Source organism: Struthio camelus, chromosome 2, assembly GCF_040807025.1.
Source record: "Struthio camelus isolate bStrCam1 chromosome 2, bStrCam1.hap1, whole genome shotgun sequence".
Classification (NCBI taxonomy): Eukaryota; Metazoa; Chordata; class Aves; order Struthioniformes; family Struthionidae; genus Struthio; species Struthio camelus.
In genome coordinates, this window is record NC_090943.1 from 98,426,816 (window position 1) to 98,440,035 (window position 13,220).

The 13,220-nt window shown below is 41.3% G+C and overlaps 1 long non-coding RNA gene and 1 other non-coding gene across 2 annotated transcripts in view; both read right to left on the reverse strand.

Annotated features, from left to right (window-relative positions):
* Nucleotides 1-13,220, reverse strand: part of LOC104153081 (uncharacterized) — a 59,708-nt gene that overhangs the window by 18,164 nt on the left and 28,324 nt on the right. Inside the window, exons 5-8 of the long non-coding RNA XR_011139053.1 lie at nt 10,719-10,853; nt 9,120-9,260; nt 5,293-5,491; nt 848-992 (exon numbers count right to left, since the gene is read on the reverse strand). This is a non-coding gene — a long non-coding RNA (uncharacterized lncRNA). The remainder of the gene's footprint in view (nt 1-847; nt 993-5,292; nt 5,492-9,119; nt 9,261-10,718; nt 10,854-13,220) is intronic.
* On the reverse strand, nt 3,455-3,537 carry TRNAY-GUA (transfer RNA tyrosine (anticodon GUA)). The gene is given in 2 exon segments: nt 3,455-3,490; nt 3,501-3,537. It is a non-coding gene; the product is annotated as a tRNA-Tyr (tRNA).

Genomic DNA, 13,220 nt, shown 5'->3' on the forward strand with positions numbered 1-13,220 from the left:
AAACGTCAGAGCTCAAAGGAAAACAGTGGAACAGTGGGTTCAGTACAAAGTTAAGTCTTTCTTTAGTCCTGTCACTGCTGCAGCACTACATTTCTGGGATGAAACCCGATACCAGAACATGCAGCTCACATCATTCAATCATAAATTGAAGACTACCCAGCTTTTCTGAAGAGTTCCTTTAAGGTTAACCAAGTTTCCTTAGGCAGGTCCTGCATTACTAGGTTGCTTCATGTTGCATCAGAAGAAGCATCCTCTGCAATACGACTTTGATGGAGTCAGGTGAAATCAGGTGTCTAGAGCCAGCCTGGGATTCATTTGTATGAGAATACTAAAACAAAACTCAAGATATACAAACTTATATGAAAAAGATACAACTAATAAGAACTTACAGTTATGCCAGTGCCAAAATCACACCTTTAATAAAGTTACTTTCAGCATAAAGTTACTTTCAGAATGAGCACAGACAAGATCATTCACAAACCACTAAAAACTGCTGGTCAGTGAAGATGCAAAGTAACTGTGAAAGAAGTGCTTGCAGGCACAGGAGACAGGATCCAATTCACTGAGCTGTCCTAAGTGGGATGTGAGCACTACTTTTCCTTTAGGGAAAAAGGAAATATATTTTGCAATATGTTTAAGTGCACTTCAATTTCTCCACCACGCAGTATGTTGTTTCTAAGTTTGCAGAGAGGTTAAAGGTTTGTTTTGGGACAAGGAGTGAGACAGGGAGAGGAAAAAAGTCTTTCAGAAAGAAATGGTATATTCTACCAATGATAAATGCGTTTTGCTGCAGAAATACCAGCTTCTCTAATAGGAGCTTACTACCAGGGGCCTAACCTGTCCCTACCTGGTTAAGTTTTTGTTTCAGAGGTTGTTCTGGGAGGGTGCCACTCCTCGGACAAGGACATGATGACCTTCATAATGTCTGATGAGCCAGAGAAGTTTGTCTGTGAGAGGAAGCTTAGTCAGGACTAAAGACAAGGCCAAAGCTCCTAAATACAAAAGACAGTAAAAATTTAAGATAATTTCTACCTTTGCTCTCTGAATTCAACTCTTATATGGCAGAAAAAAACACCAGAACTTTATTCAAATTCACATTTCTGACTTGATGGCTACGTTCACTGGAACTTTTATAAAATTTCTTAGTGTGGCTGTGATTATGGAGAAAGATAAAAATCGCCAGTGTCATCACTGTCTCAGTATGGGGAAATCTTGATACTAGAAACAGCATGGCATGAAGCAGCTACAGCATAATAGAGGCTAACCAGGTAGGGTGGTATTATCTTCCAGGACCCAGCTACCCACTGGTGTGCATGCTGCAATAGTAGCTCATCCTTTTAAACTAGAGGAAGAACGTTATTTGTGATGAGAACCTACTTGAAATAAAACCTTGCTCTCTCCATTCTTGTTTTAACCATAACTTGTACAACCGAGACTGGAATATTAAGTCAGTAGGGAGCTGCACATAAACCAAATACCTGGGAGACAGTCAGTTCTTTCATTAGTCTCATTTGCAGGGAATGCACCAGTCCCTTCTCTGACACAAGCATGAAATTCCACGTACAAGGATTTACTTCTCATGTTTACTGGCAGATTTTGAATCAAAAGCTTCATGCGCATTGCAGCAATTAAATGCATGAGTCATGAATTCATTGGTTTGGAAAGATTCCTACTTCATCTTATTGCTCACCAGAACCATAAAAACGGGCCATTGCAAGGAGGAAACCTGTCCCAAGCACCACTTGGGGACTGCACTGGTAAAAAGGATACCTGAGTTTCTCCTGTGCTATCACCCACAGTCCTCATGCCCCTCTTCTCTTTCCGGCCCCCTTGTCTAATGGGACTGCCAGATTCCTGGCTTACATACTACTAGTGTGCATTCTTCCTGAGAGTTTTAGCAGGACTGCAAAGGATGTCAGAGGCTCTTTGCCTTTCCCCGCCTTGGCCTTTATGACCCAGTCTCACAGTGGGAGGACCTGTGGAGCAATAGATTCATAACCTGTCCCCCAGGGCCTGAAGAGCTTGATGTGCTGCTCAGAGGAGGAGCAGAACTGTCTCTCTCCTGTTCCCTACCTCCTTGAGCTGAAAACCTATTACAATTACGAAGTTATAAGTCCGTATTACTATGTAGGCTAAAAAGGAATGAATGCACCTGGATTTGGAAGGACAAAGAGAACTGATCTTCTGCTACGATCGATGGTCACTGATCTAATTAGTAAAAAAAATGTTTTTTTTATTTTAAAATCCTAGAACTACATATATTCTCTAGCTTAACACTGGTTGCTTGATGCATTTGACTCCAACTCCTACCAAATATTTCTTATTAGAAATAATTGAGTATATTTATAATACAGTGAAAGGTATGCAATTGAATAAAGTTGATATCCCCTTCTCCTGTCTTTGTTTTGTTAAGCACTCTGCTTTGCATGAGGAGAAGCTTTGGATGAGCTTTGAGACTGGGACACTTCATGTCTTCTCATCTAATCTAAACATGCAATAATTACATAATCTAATTATATTATATATATCAGATATATCTGAAAATGTCTAATCTTCTCTTTAATAAAGCTTCTTTCTTGTGAAAGTAAGCTGCACAAGTCAGTTTCCTGTGTGAAACAAAATTTTCTTTCATAGTTTCTCAGTGTCCTGCTTTCTCTTTTCAGAAAGTTTCTCATTTTGGCTTCTGTATGAATGAGTTATTACAACACCTTCTTAACCCTGTCTGTGGTATTCTTTCACATGACTCTGTTGCATCTTCTCTTACCCATCTCCTTTGTAACCAGACCCAGGCATTACAGTTCTTTATTGAAATGGGCAATGCATAGAAATGCTACTTAGAGCAGTATATCCAGTGGTATTCACAAACCCTTCACTAGGCCATGGACAAAAGTTACACATAGTGACTATTATACAAAAATACCTGGACCTGAATGATCATGGAGTGCCTAGGATCATGAGAACATTATTCTATCCCCATTTCTCCTATTGCCATCTCACTCAAAAACTCAGGACTTCAAAATGCAAGAACTGGATGGGAGAAGGGGTGAAACCAGCAATGAGGAGGTCCTAGTAACTGGAGGTCCACCAGTTCTCCCCATCCCACTCAGCTAAAAGATGCTCTGCAAACTCTGTGCTATGGACCTGCTCTAGCTAGCCTTCTGTGGAAGGTGTTGCGCCCCTCAAAAAAGAAGCCCATATGATGTGCTTCAGCTGATTAGGTAGACACATGGCAAAGGCCAAAGCATCATTGTTGTAAGAATCCACTGAAGCAGACAAGGCAGGTAGGAAAAATGCAGTCTTTAAAAATGGTATGTTTTAGGTAAAGTAAATTTTTCATAGGGGCCTAGAACGCAGCATGGTTGGAAAGGGCAGTTTTGTGAAATGTTGTAAATTCCAGAAATAAGTGAAACCTAATAATAATAATAATAATAATAATAATAATAAACAAAACCTTTCCTTCGAGCCGGAATTGAACCAGCGACCTAAGGATTACTTACAGCCTACAGTCCTCCGCTCTACCAACTGAGCTATCGAAGGAAGATGAAGACTATGCGACAAGAATGAGTCAAGACTATATCAACAATACCCTTAGGCTCTAATGGACTTCCTTATGTATTGCCTTTCATAATAACAAAACAGTATCAGAAAGAAGGTACAAACCTGGCTTTCCCTGCAAAACTGGATTTTGGTTACAAAACTGCCAGTTTTCTGCTTAATAGTTCACAGTTCTCGTGATACTGTTGTTGGCAGTAATGTTAAATTGGAAGTTTCTGTAGTGACCCATATGAAATTTGTCTCTTGCTCGACAAAGAAATTTGCCCGTTCTTCTCTGATCTTTCCATGTTCCTCGACTGAGCAAGGATGAAGAGAATTTCCTTCCACTCAATTCCCCATCACAGTTCTCCAGACAAATCCAATAACAAATCAGCAAACAAATCAACACACACCCTCCTTCACAGCTTCCACAGTAAAAGCAAGGAATGGAGGAAAGGATGGAAGCAAATAACCACTGAGGTTCAGTTCAAATCCCACCACCTCCCACAGTCTAAGTGAGACCCTTCACACACAGGTGAGGACAGCTAGGTTGCAATGTTAGGCGTTACTGCCCCGGTGGCCTACCCAGCCCCTAGGCCTGGGAGGTTGAGCCATTTGTGAATCATCTGTACAAGTGCCACAGCTCAGAGCCATAGCAACTGAAAGCAAACTACCCTCTTTTGGATTTGCAGTGATTCACAAACACCATGGCTGTCTGAACAGCAGGGTGGGGCAGAAAGCTGTGAGACTCCCTGTCTGCTTGCCGAAACTATGTCACCCCACTTGCGAAGGGAGCAGCACTAGATCATTGCCCTACAGCTCTACCCATCCATAACCCATGTTTATCCCCACCTTCTCCTTGTGACTCAACCCCAAACACTGGGCCGCATTAGCAAGTGTGTAGCCAGCAGGTTGAGGGACGTGATTATTCCTACATATTCAGACTTGTGAGCCTGCATCGGGAGTGCTGTGTCCAGCTTTCGGCTTCCCAGTACACAACACACATTGACACACTGGAGCGAGTCCAGTGGAGGGACCACCTGTAGCACATGATATATGAAGAGAGGCTGAGAGAGCTGGGTTTCTTCAGCCTTAAGAAGAGACCGCTACGAGGAGATCTCACTGCTTCCTATCTACAACTACTTAATGGGAGAGCATAGGGAAGACAGAGCCAGGCTCATCTTGGAGGTGCACAGTGATAAGATGGGAGGCAATGGACACAATTTGCCACAAGGGACATTCTAATTAAATAAAAAACAGTTAGTCTGAGGGTAAAAATGTTCACTACTGGAACAGGTTTCCCAAAGAGCTTGTGGAATCACTATCCTTGGAGATACTCAGAACTTGACTGGAAAACACCCTGAGCAACCTGACCTAACTTTAAAATCTACCTTGTTTTGACCAAGGGTTGGACCAGATGATCTTCAGAGGTCCTTTCCAACCTCATTTATGCTGCATTTCTGTGAATTTCCCCTCCACTGAATACATAAAAGTGACACCCCTCCCCTAGTCAGAAAGGTGACTTCACAGAGCAGATTAACTCACAGTAGAACCATCACCACGTACTTTTCTGTCTAGAAAACACAGCTCTTTGCCTCATAATCAAAACTCCCATGCACTTTATTTATTTTCAGACTAACAGAAATCCTAAGCCTCCCTTACTACTAAAAGGAGCACAGATGTTGATAGGAATTAAATAAGATGTTTTCCTCGTTATGTTCATGGGAATACAGAAGGGGCAGGAAATATTTGACTTACCTACAAGGCACTGTCATAGTTTTGCATAGGCCTAACACTGGAACCTGTGATGTGCCATGTCATTCATATACACACAAACAACTATTAAGTTGGCTAACACTGTGAACAGAGACATACGAAGGAAAGGAATAGAACTGTTCCATGTTGGCAGGGCAATATCAGAGTCCTCTTGGGTCAGGCGGTCTTAGTGGAAGGGGGTCTGCAAAATACAAATGTGTGAGAACGTGAGGTTAATCTTGCACTAGAGAAAGAATGGCACAACAGATAACATGTACAACCTCGGATCAGCAAGCTTCTAAACTGGAACAGATAGTGTAGCCTCAGGGTTTGAATCTTTTCTAGTCTGCAGACCCCACAGCATTTTCCAGTAACACTCTAGGCTCCTTTCAAGTAAACTCGAGCCTTTTGTCAAGAGCCTGCCTTATCTGAAATACCTTTCACAGACCCCTTAAAATTCATTCACTGGTCCTCCTAATGCATTTAAGGACCCCAAAACTGAAAATCACTGCTCTATTCAGTTTAAGTTATTGGTACTGTCATGTAATCTAGCAGTGAGGTACCTAAATATAGACTTTTCGGGAAGCATCACCATCTCTTGGCTGTCAAAAGTTGTTACTGGGTGAGATAACCCTAAACCACTTGTTCTTTTCTGTAAGAAATCAATGTCAGTTAAATCAAGATAAAAATTCAAATGGAATCAGATAAAAAGTAGATGCTGTTACTATCTACACACGAACAAATGGGATGCAGAAACCACAGTGTTGCCTTGACAATAAAAAGCATTGGAATTCTCTTTTTGTGGAACCTTGTAGCAATGATGTATGGGTGACTTGTGAGAGAGATTTTCCTACAACTGCACCCCCCCAGGGCATCTTTTCAAAGTAGGTATTCCTAGGAAAAAAATAATTATTTTTTTCTTGATTTTTTTGAACTTGGTAAGCTTTGAATGCTTAAAAAAAATAGATTTTGGCACAGAGTTCATGAAAGAGCTGATTATTTCAATTCTTTTAACTGATTAAATGAAGATACCAAGCTTTGAGAGTCAAGTGACTGAAGCCCTGAGCTATAAAAAGGGAACATCTCACCTGTTTCATGTGGTGTAGAACATGATGAAAGGAAAGGATGTAACTTGAAAGGAGGATGGCGAAACAGTCAGAGGTGAAGCTACTAATAACTGGACTGTGTAATTACACTTGGTAATACTATGTGTTTTGTTAAGCTTAGATTAGCATATGATGGTCTCCAGTGTTTTGTATACTTACAGGCTGACTTTCTAGCATGGCTTTACATGGTTTAAAGATTTTCCTCCAATAAGAACCTTTAAAAAATCTGGTTGATACAGATGGGCTTGAGGGTTTGTTCTCTTTTCTTTTAAGGTGGAATTAAGCACATGGCTCCAAATATGAACATCAGATGACTGGACTCACCATGAACTTTCCAAATCTTTGTGTGCCTTTTAATTTTACCTGGTCTGTGTTAAAACTCTACTAGTTGCCTGCTGCGGTTTTTGCACCGCCAGCAAGTGATTAATTTAAGACATCTCAGTTTGGCAGTCTTGTGTGACACCTCTGCGCTAGAGACTGAGGTTTTCCTAAGGACTACTACTTATATCAACTTGAATGGGGAGTCTGAAGCATGAGTGAAACAACCATCTGTGTTTACCTGTTAAAATTCAGGAATGAAATCTCTTTGGGTCGGACAAACTTTGTACTTAATGGTTGAATAGCAGCTGGCACAACAGGCTTCCAGCCCTGTTTGCTGCCCTCAGGCTCTGTTGTGATGTGAATAACAGGTATGACTTCTTGGGCCAGCTTCAGAGACAACCTTAATAACATGTCAGTGTGAATGAATGCCAAGAGGCAGGAGGGTGGGAATGCAGAAGGAAAAGAATTGGGAGAGTGCACGAAGGTTTCATATAAAGAAAGCCTGCTTGCATAGGAGAGTGGGCTGCTTTTCAGGAAACGGTTTACAGGCCATTACTTACAGCTATCGCTTTTTGCCTTGCTCAGAGAACCCGCTTGACGCTTCTGATGCTGCACTGTTAGCAGTAATAGACATCCAGACGGACATATCCTTTGGGTATCCAAAATCTAAGATATGCATGCTTATCTTTAGATATATATATAGCTTAGCCTTGCTACACAACAACCTTATTGGTCTGGGGAGATTTTCAATATAAAAACATATTTTCTTTATAGCTAAACTATTCTAATTCAGCTTTCTTCATATATGTGACCAGTTCCATGAGCAATTAAAACACAAAAACTGAAGACCTATGGCAGTGCTCAGTCATCAGATTTAGATTGCATAACCCTCTTTGGCAAATAGTTTATCACCAGCAGCCAGTAGAGATTATTCAAGTGCCTGAGTGCTCAGCTCATCAATCGATACGGAAAGGAATAGCCTACATGTAACTGTCAGACCATTCCTCAGTGAATTAAACATTCGGCCATGTAAATTAAGCTGAAAAATGCAGTGAATAGCATTCCCTTCTTCTTTCCCACAAAGTGTTCCAAGTCTTGTGCTTCTCCTAGTGGAAGACAAGATTAATAATGTGTGAGCTCTTCTGAGATGATGATCAGCCCGGAAAGTTTTGATAATTGGGTGGCAATTAACCACTGTCAGGACGTGACATTATTCAGATACAATGGGCTAGCTCCCAGCTGCTGTAAATCATAAGTCATTGAAGAGTCTGACCCCCTATCTAGTTTAGCTTAGTTTCCATTCAGCAATTATCACGTTGGACATTTTTTGCTTAAGGAAAGTTCAGCTAATCACTGATAGATTATCCATTTTATGCCCTGATATACAGAGATTCTTTCTCTCCCAGTCTCATCCAGATGCCAAGGCAAAGGAGAGTATTTCTTACTGACACCTCACAGTTCTTAGCCCCATTTCTTCCTTCTGTATGTAAATATTACTTTGTGATAGCAGTTGTAAAGGCCGTGATCTCACCGGAGGCTTCAGTGTCAGCAAACCCCTGCTTCGTCTGGGGGAGGGCGGCGTGGAGCACAAAAGCAGTACTGTTTGGGGGCACAAGAGAACCCGCTGCTTCCTGCGGCCGCTTCCCTTCAGGAGGCAGCCCTCGCATACAGCGAATTTCCTTTCCCTTGTTCATCAGGACTCTCAAACTATAAAAGCCCTAATGAAAGTGAAACATGCATGTCATATATAACGAGAACAGGCTTGACTGCTAGGGAAAAAAAGTGTGAAATTACAGTATCAGTGTGAGAGGGAGAGATAGGAGCCCTCATTCCCCAGGAGAGAATTTGAATGTGCATAATTTTTTTCCATTCACAAGCTGCATTTCAGGGGGCAGCTTTTGGAGTGTGAGCGGAAGCACCAGAAAAAAAAAACAGAGCAGTTACAAGAGAAGCGAGTGTTTTTCCCTAAACATTCAAGACCACCTTTATTACACGAACCTGGTTTGGTGCTGCATAGATGTCCACGCATAGCCCTGATAAACAGGCATGGCTTGTGTTGAAGTAAATATGGGCTGTTCTCCCCAGAGCTAATGCTTTATCTAGCCTTTCTGCAGACCTAAGAGCAAATCTTCTGTGGGTCACAAAGGAAAAAAGGAGCGACTTATCAGCTGGTTTGTTGGCTCTCCCCCTCTTTGGAGATTTTAGCAGTCCTGTGCAAGGAGGAGACTTGCCTGTGTCAGGTCTGGCTGTGGTAGGGTCTCTCTCACTCATGAGACTCTAATTTATTTTTAAAGAGCACTTTAATACAGCATAATAATATTACCACACATCTTGCTCAAGCAAAGAATTTTTCCAATCTATATTCAGTGCCAGACAGAATGACTATAAAATGAGTTACTATACCTTAAATTTCTGCCTTGGCTATAGTTACAGGAAGTTAATTAGACAAACTCTGACCGTGTCTTCTGGACCCAAATTCACATTACTTTAACACATCAGAATTATCAGCCGTGTGAAAGTTCATGCTTTTGGAGGTTGTTGAACCTAAAAGATGAAATAGCAGGTCAAAGAGCAGGGGAAAATGGCCACTATGGGGCCCAAACCAGTAAAAGAGCAGTGTTTAAACTCTGTTCCAGCTAAGCTTTAACAACTCATAACGTGACCAAAATACGTCAGAAGCATGTCTGAGGTCTGTATGCTGGGTTCAGACCATATGCAAAACTATGCTCTGAACGCAGATACTTTTCAAGTTTCCTCTTAAATTCCAAAGGCCAGTGTATTGGAGCTAGCTGTACATACTAATCTCAGTGGAGCTGACCATACTTTTCATAGCCCATGAAGCTACTGACCTTCTTAACTCTGATCAACTTTGCTGGGCAATGATAGACCTAAACCTACTGGGAGTCAGCAGGCCAGGGAAAAACAGTTTCAAATCTGAGCTTCGCTTCAGCTATCAGAAGTAAAAACCTCTGGTCATGTATGAGTGTTTTGTGATGCCTCTTCTCTAGGCATCTGTATTTCTGGGAAACGAATCTGAGAACTACTATCTTGTTTACAATTATCATCTGTCCTGCTCCCCCTGTATTGTCAGAAGTCAGGCTGCAAACTATGCCCATGGTTCTATGCCTATGGTTCTAATATCTGGTATTCCTACCTTTACGTAATCAAATCCAGACACTTCAGATATTGCTACGTATCAAACAAGGGAGAAGGACAGCGTTAATATCAAATTTAAATAGTTGCATGTTGAAACACCTCTACTGAAAGCAATGAGTAAACTTCAAAAGGTTAGAATAAACACCCAGAATAATGGCTGCATCCCTACAAGCCGCACAGACCTTCCTTTTTCTTAAATTAGGCTCAGTCAAAGGGGCACCAGCACTCAGAGAGGAGTTGGACCAAGGGATATTATTACTACTATTTTGTGTGTATTATTTGTACTGCTATAGCGCTTAGGGATTTCAAACAGGGATTAGAGTCCCATTGAACTAAGCACTGTAAAAACAAACACCACAAAGACAGTTCCATGCCCCTGAGAGCTAATCTTCGGGCCATTCCTCTGCAGCATCTGGCTAGAGAAGGGCACAAGGAAGTGTATTAGTGCGTACTGCATGGACTGCATGTAATCTTATTTCTATAACCCTTGTCCTTCCTTAACCTACTGCCCTACATCTGTTTGTTATTCTAACTCATCACCTCAGTTTAAATTTAGTTTGTGAGCTTCTTGGACAAAAGACTTTGTGTCTCTTCATTCGTTCTGCTTTTTCTGCCCTTTTTGGGTACGATTTTTGGCCATGAAGAATAACGTACATGATTAAAAATATGAAACAAATAATGTTCTCTTCTTTCTGAAAAAAAAATGGAAAAAATCTATATGATGCTTAAATATACATCTTGAAATGTTATGATTTTGTATCTCTATGGCACCCACTATAGTCCTGCAGGCCAACGAGCAACACAGCTGATATGGCAATATAGACAAGGAGTCTGGTCAACACGTACATACACACCAAATGCTCCTCCAGACAATGCGTGGACAAAGGAGAGAGACTTGTTTGCAAAATAATTCCTACTGGTTAAGTATGATATAAACTGCTGGTATACTGTATTGTGATGATAATCTGGATTTGCAGGTACCTGAAAAGACAAAGGAACAATGCAAAGTCAAGGCAATCCAATCTCAGCAGCCCCAGGACCTGGACCAAAACTTGGAGATTTTCTCACTTTCCAAGTGTGATGTCTACAGTTAGTCCTTCCAGCCCAACCTCATGTCTACTGCATCCTCTCCTCCTGCCTGCAGTCACAGCAACTTGAGTTCTATCAAGCGACCACTTATTGGCAAAGGGGAAGCAACTGGCTGTTGCACCATTGGCAGTTTCTATCCTTTCCGAGCAAAATGTGACTATCTAGACAGATGAGCCTGTAAACTAATAGCTGGACTACACTGCACTACACTAACAGATCTGCTACCATCCATCTATCCTGAATCTTATGCAACCCATTTGTGTTCAAAAAAAAAAACAAAGTTATTTAAAACACTCTACTGAAGAATAACAGTATAAACTATAAACAATACAGCATGTTAGTTTACATAGACTGAGTAGTGAGGATACAGACAGCGTAATGGTACAATTCACTTCTGTTTCCCCTCCAGGCTACATGGATCTGCCTGACTGTCAGTTTTAAATATTAAGCAACTCTTTCTGCAGGCTTGTAAACTTCAGACTTACACTGAAGGCATTAGACTGTGAAATAAAGGAAGACTCCAAAGAAGAGGAGGAGTCCCTCAAATATTGCTCTGCTTCTTTTCACAAGCAGCAGAGAAGGGGGTCAAAGCTTTTTAAGGCATATCTGCAAAAAAATGAAAGCGTGTAAACTTTGTGAGTGAGCTTTATTCCCAGGCCTGGAATGCCGCACACTTCTATAAGTAAGGGGTGTGGGGGAGGGGGCCCCTTCACAGTTCAGCAGTCAAGGCTGAGAGCTATTTGGATTAGATGAGGAATTTCAAGTGGAAACCATCTGAATGTGTGTGTGCCTGTGTGAAGTTGAACTGTATTTAAAGAAAACAAATGACTTACTATAGTACCTCTGCAAGGTCCAGTTCTAAAGGGGCATAAGTAAGCCTCATTTTTCTTAACATTGCAAACTTAAATGGATAGAAGCTCATGAGTTTCTTTTTCCTTCTTCTAAAAGCGAAGAATCAGGAAAAACCCATGACAGCAACAGTATGAATAAATTGGCAAGATATGCTGTAAATAGCTTTGATGCTAAACAAAAAACATCATATTGCAGCCATTTTAAGATTTCAGCTTTCTTCTTCACCCCTGCCACTAAAACAGGCTTCCTCAACATGTGACGAGAAGAATTCAGAGGGATGCTTGCCAAGTCCTAGACCCAAATCCTAGAGGTATCCTCCATCTGCAACGACAGACAGCTCACTGTGGTCTGCTATTACCTTCTGTTTGCTTTTCAGCACCAACTACCCCAGCTAATGAAAGAAGATGCAACCACTGAGGACAATGGTCAGAAAAAATGCAGCAGCATTTTAAAAACAAAGGACTCTGTCCGGTAACAAAAGCACAGTTAAGGCACTTTGTCCTTGAATGAAAGTCATTCAGATGACCGGCCAGATGTAAAGTGCCAACATTGAGCCTTTGCATTACTGAAAGCCCATGACTGACAGGTATCTGAGCACCTTTGAGTGTGGTGAAGGTGAACAGCTGCTCATCCCCCATGAAGCACTGAGGAAGACTTCTCTAGTCTTAATAGGCCACAACACAGAACAATAACTGAAACATGCTTATATAAAGATATTGCTTCAGGAAACCATGTGAGCTCATGTTTTAGGAAAAAAGGCTGTGCAAAGCCTAGTGAGGAAGACTTAAGGACAAGAGTTGAAGGGCAGAGTTAACTTCAGTTTCAGTCACAGCACTGCACCTACATGCTTGGCCTCTACATGTAGGGAATAAATCTCATAGCTTGAAACAGATGGGCCATCCAAAATATTTTTCCTATAGGACTGAGACCCAGCTCCACTTCCATAATGCTCATGTATATAAATGGTTGCATGAGGCCCTTCACATCTAAGGTTTGTAGTAATGCATGGTATTTACCCAAATGCCATTCCCCTAAAGGGCAGCATATTTTTGTTCTTATAATCTTGCATGGAAATTGAAATGGGCATATTTTAACATGGGAAAAGTAAATACGTTTTGCCTCAGCTAGGCACTGCTATATGGAAGAAATCACTGTGATGATGATGGCAGCGTCCTGAGATTTTTGTCTATACAATCCTGGACTGAGATTCAGAAATGACCAACAAAGAAACTTCTCCGCAAAAATTAAACCTTCAATTTCATCCAGGGCATTGCCCTGGGAATTGGATCTGCTTATCCAGACAATACACACTGTGCTGGCCTGATCAGCAAAGCTCTGTCATTTTGTTCTTCATCAAGCCTCTCTATTTGATGTAACAAACTCCCATTTACTTAGCATGTAAACACG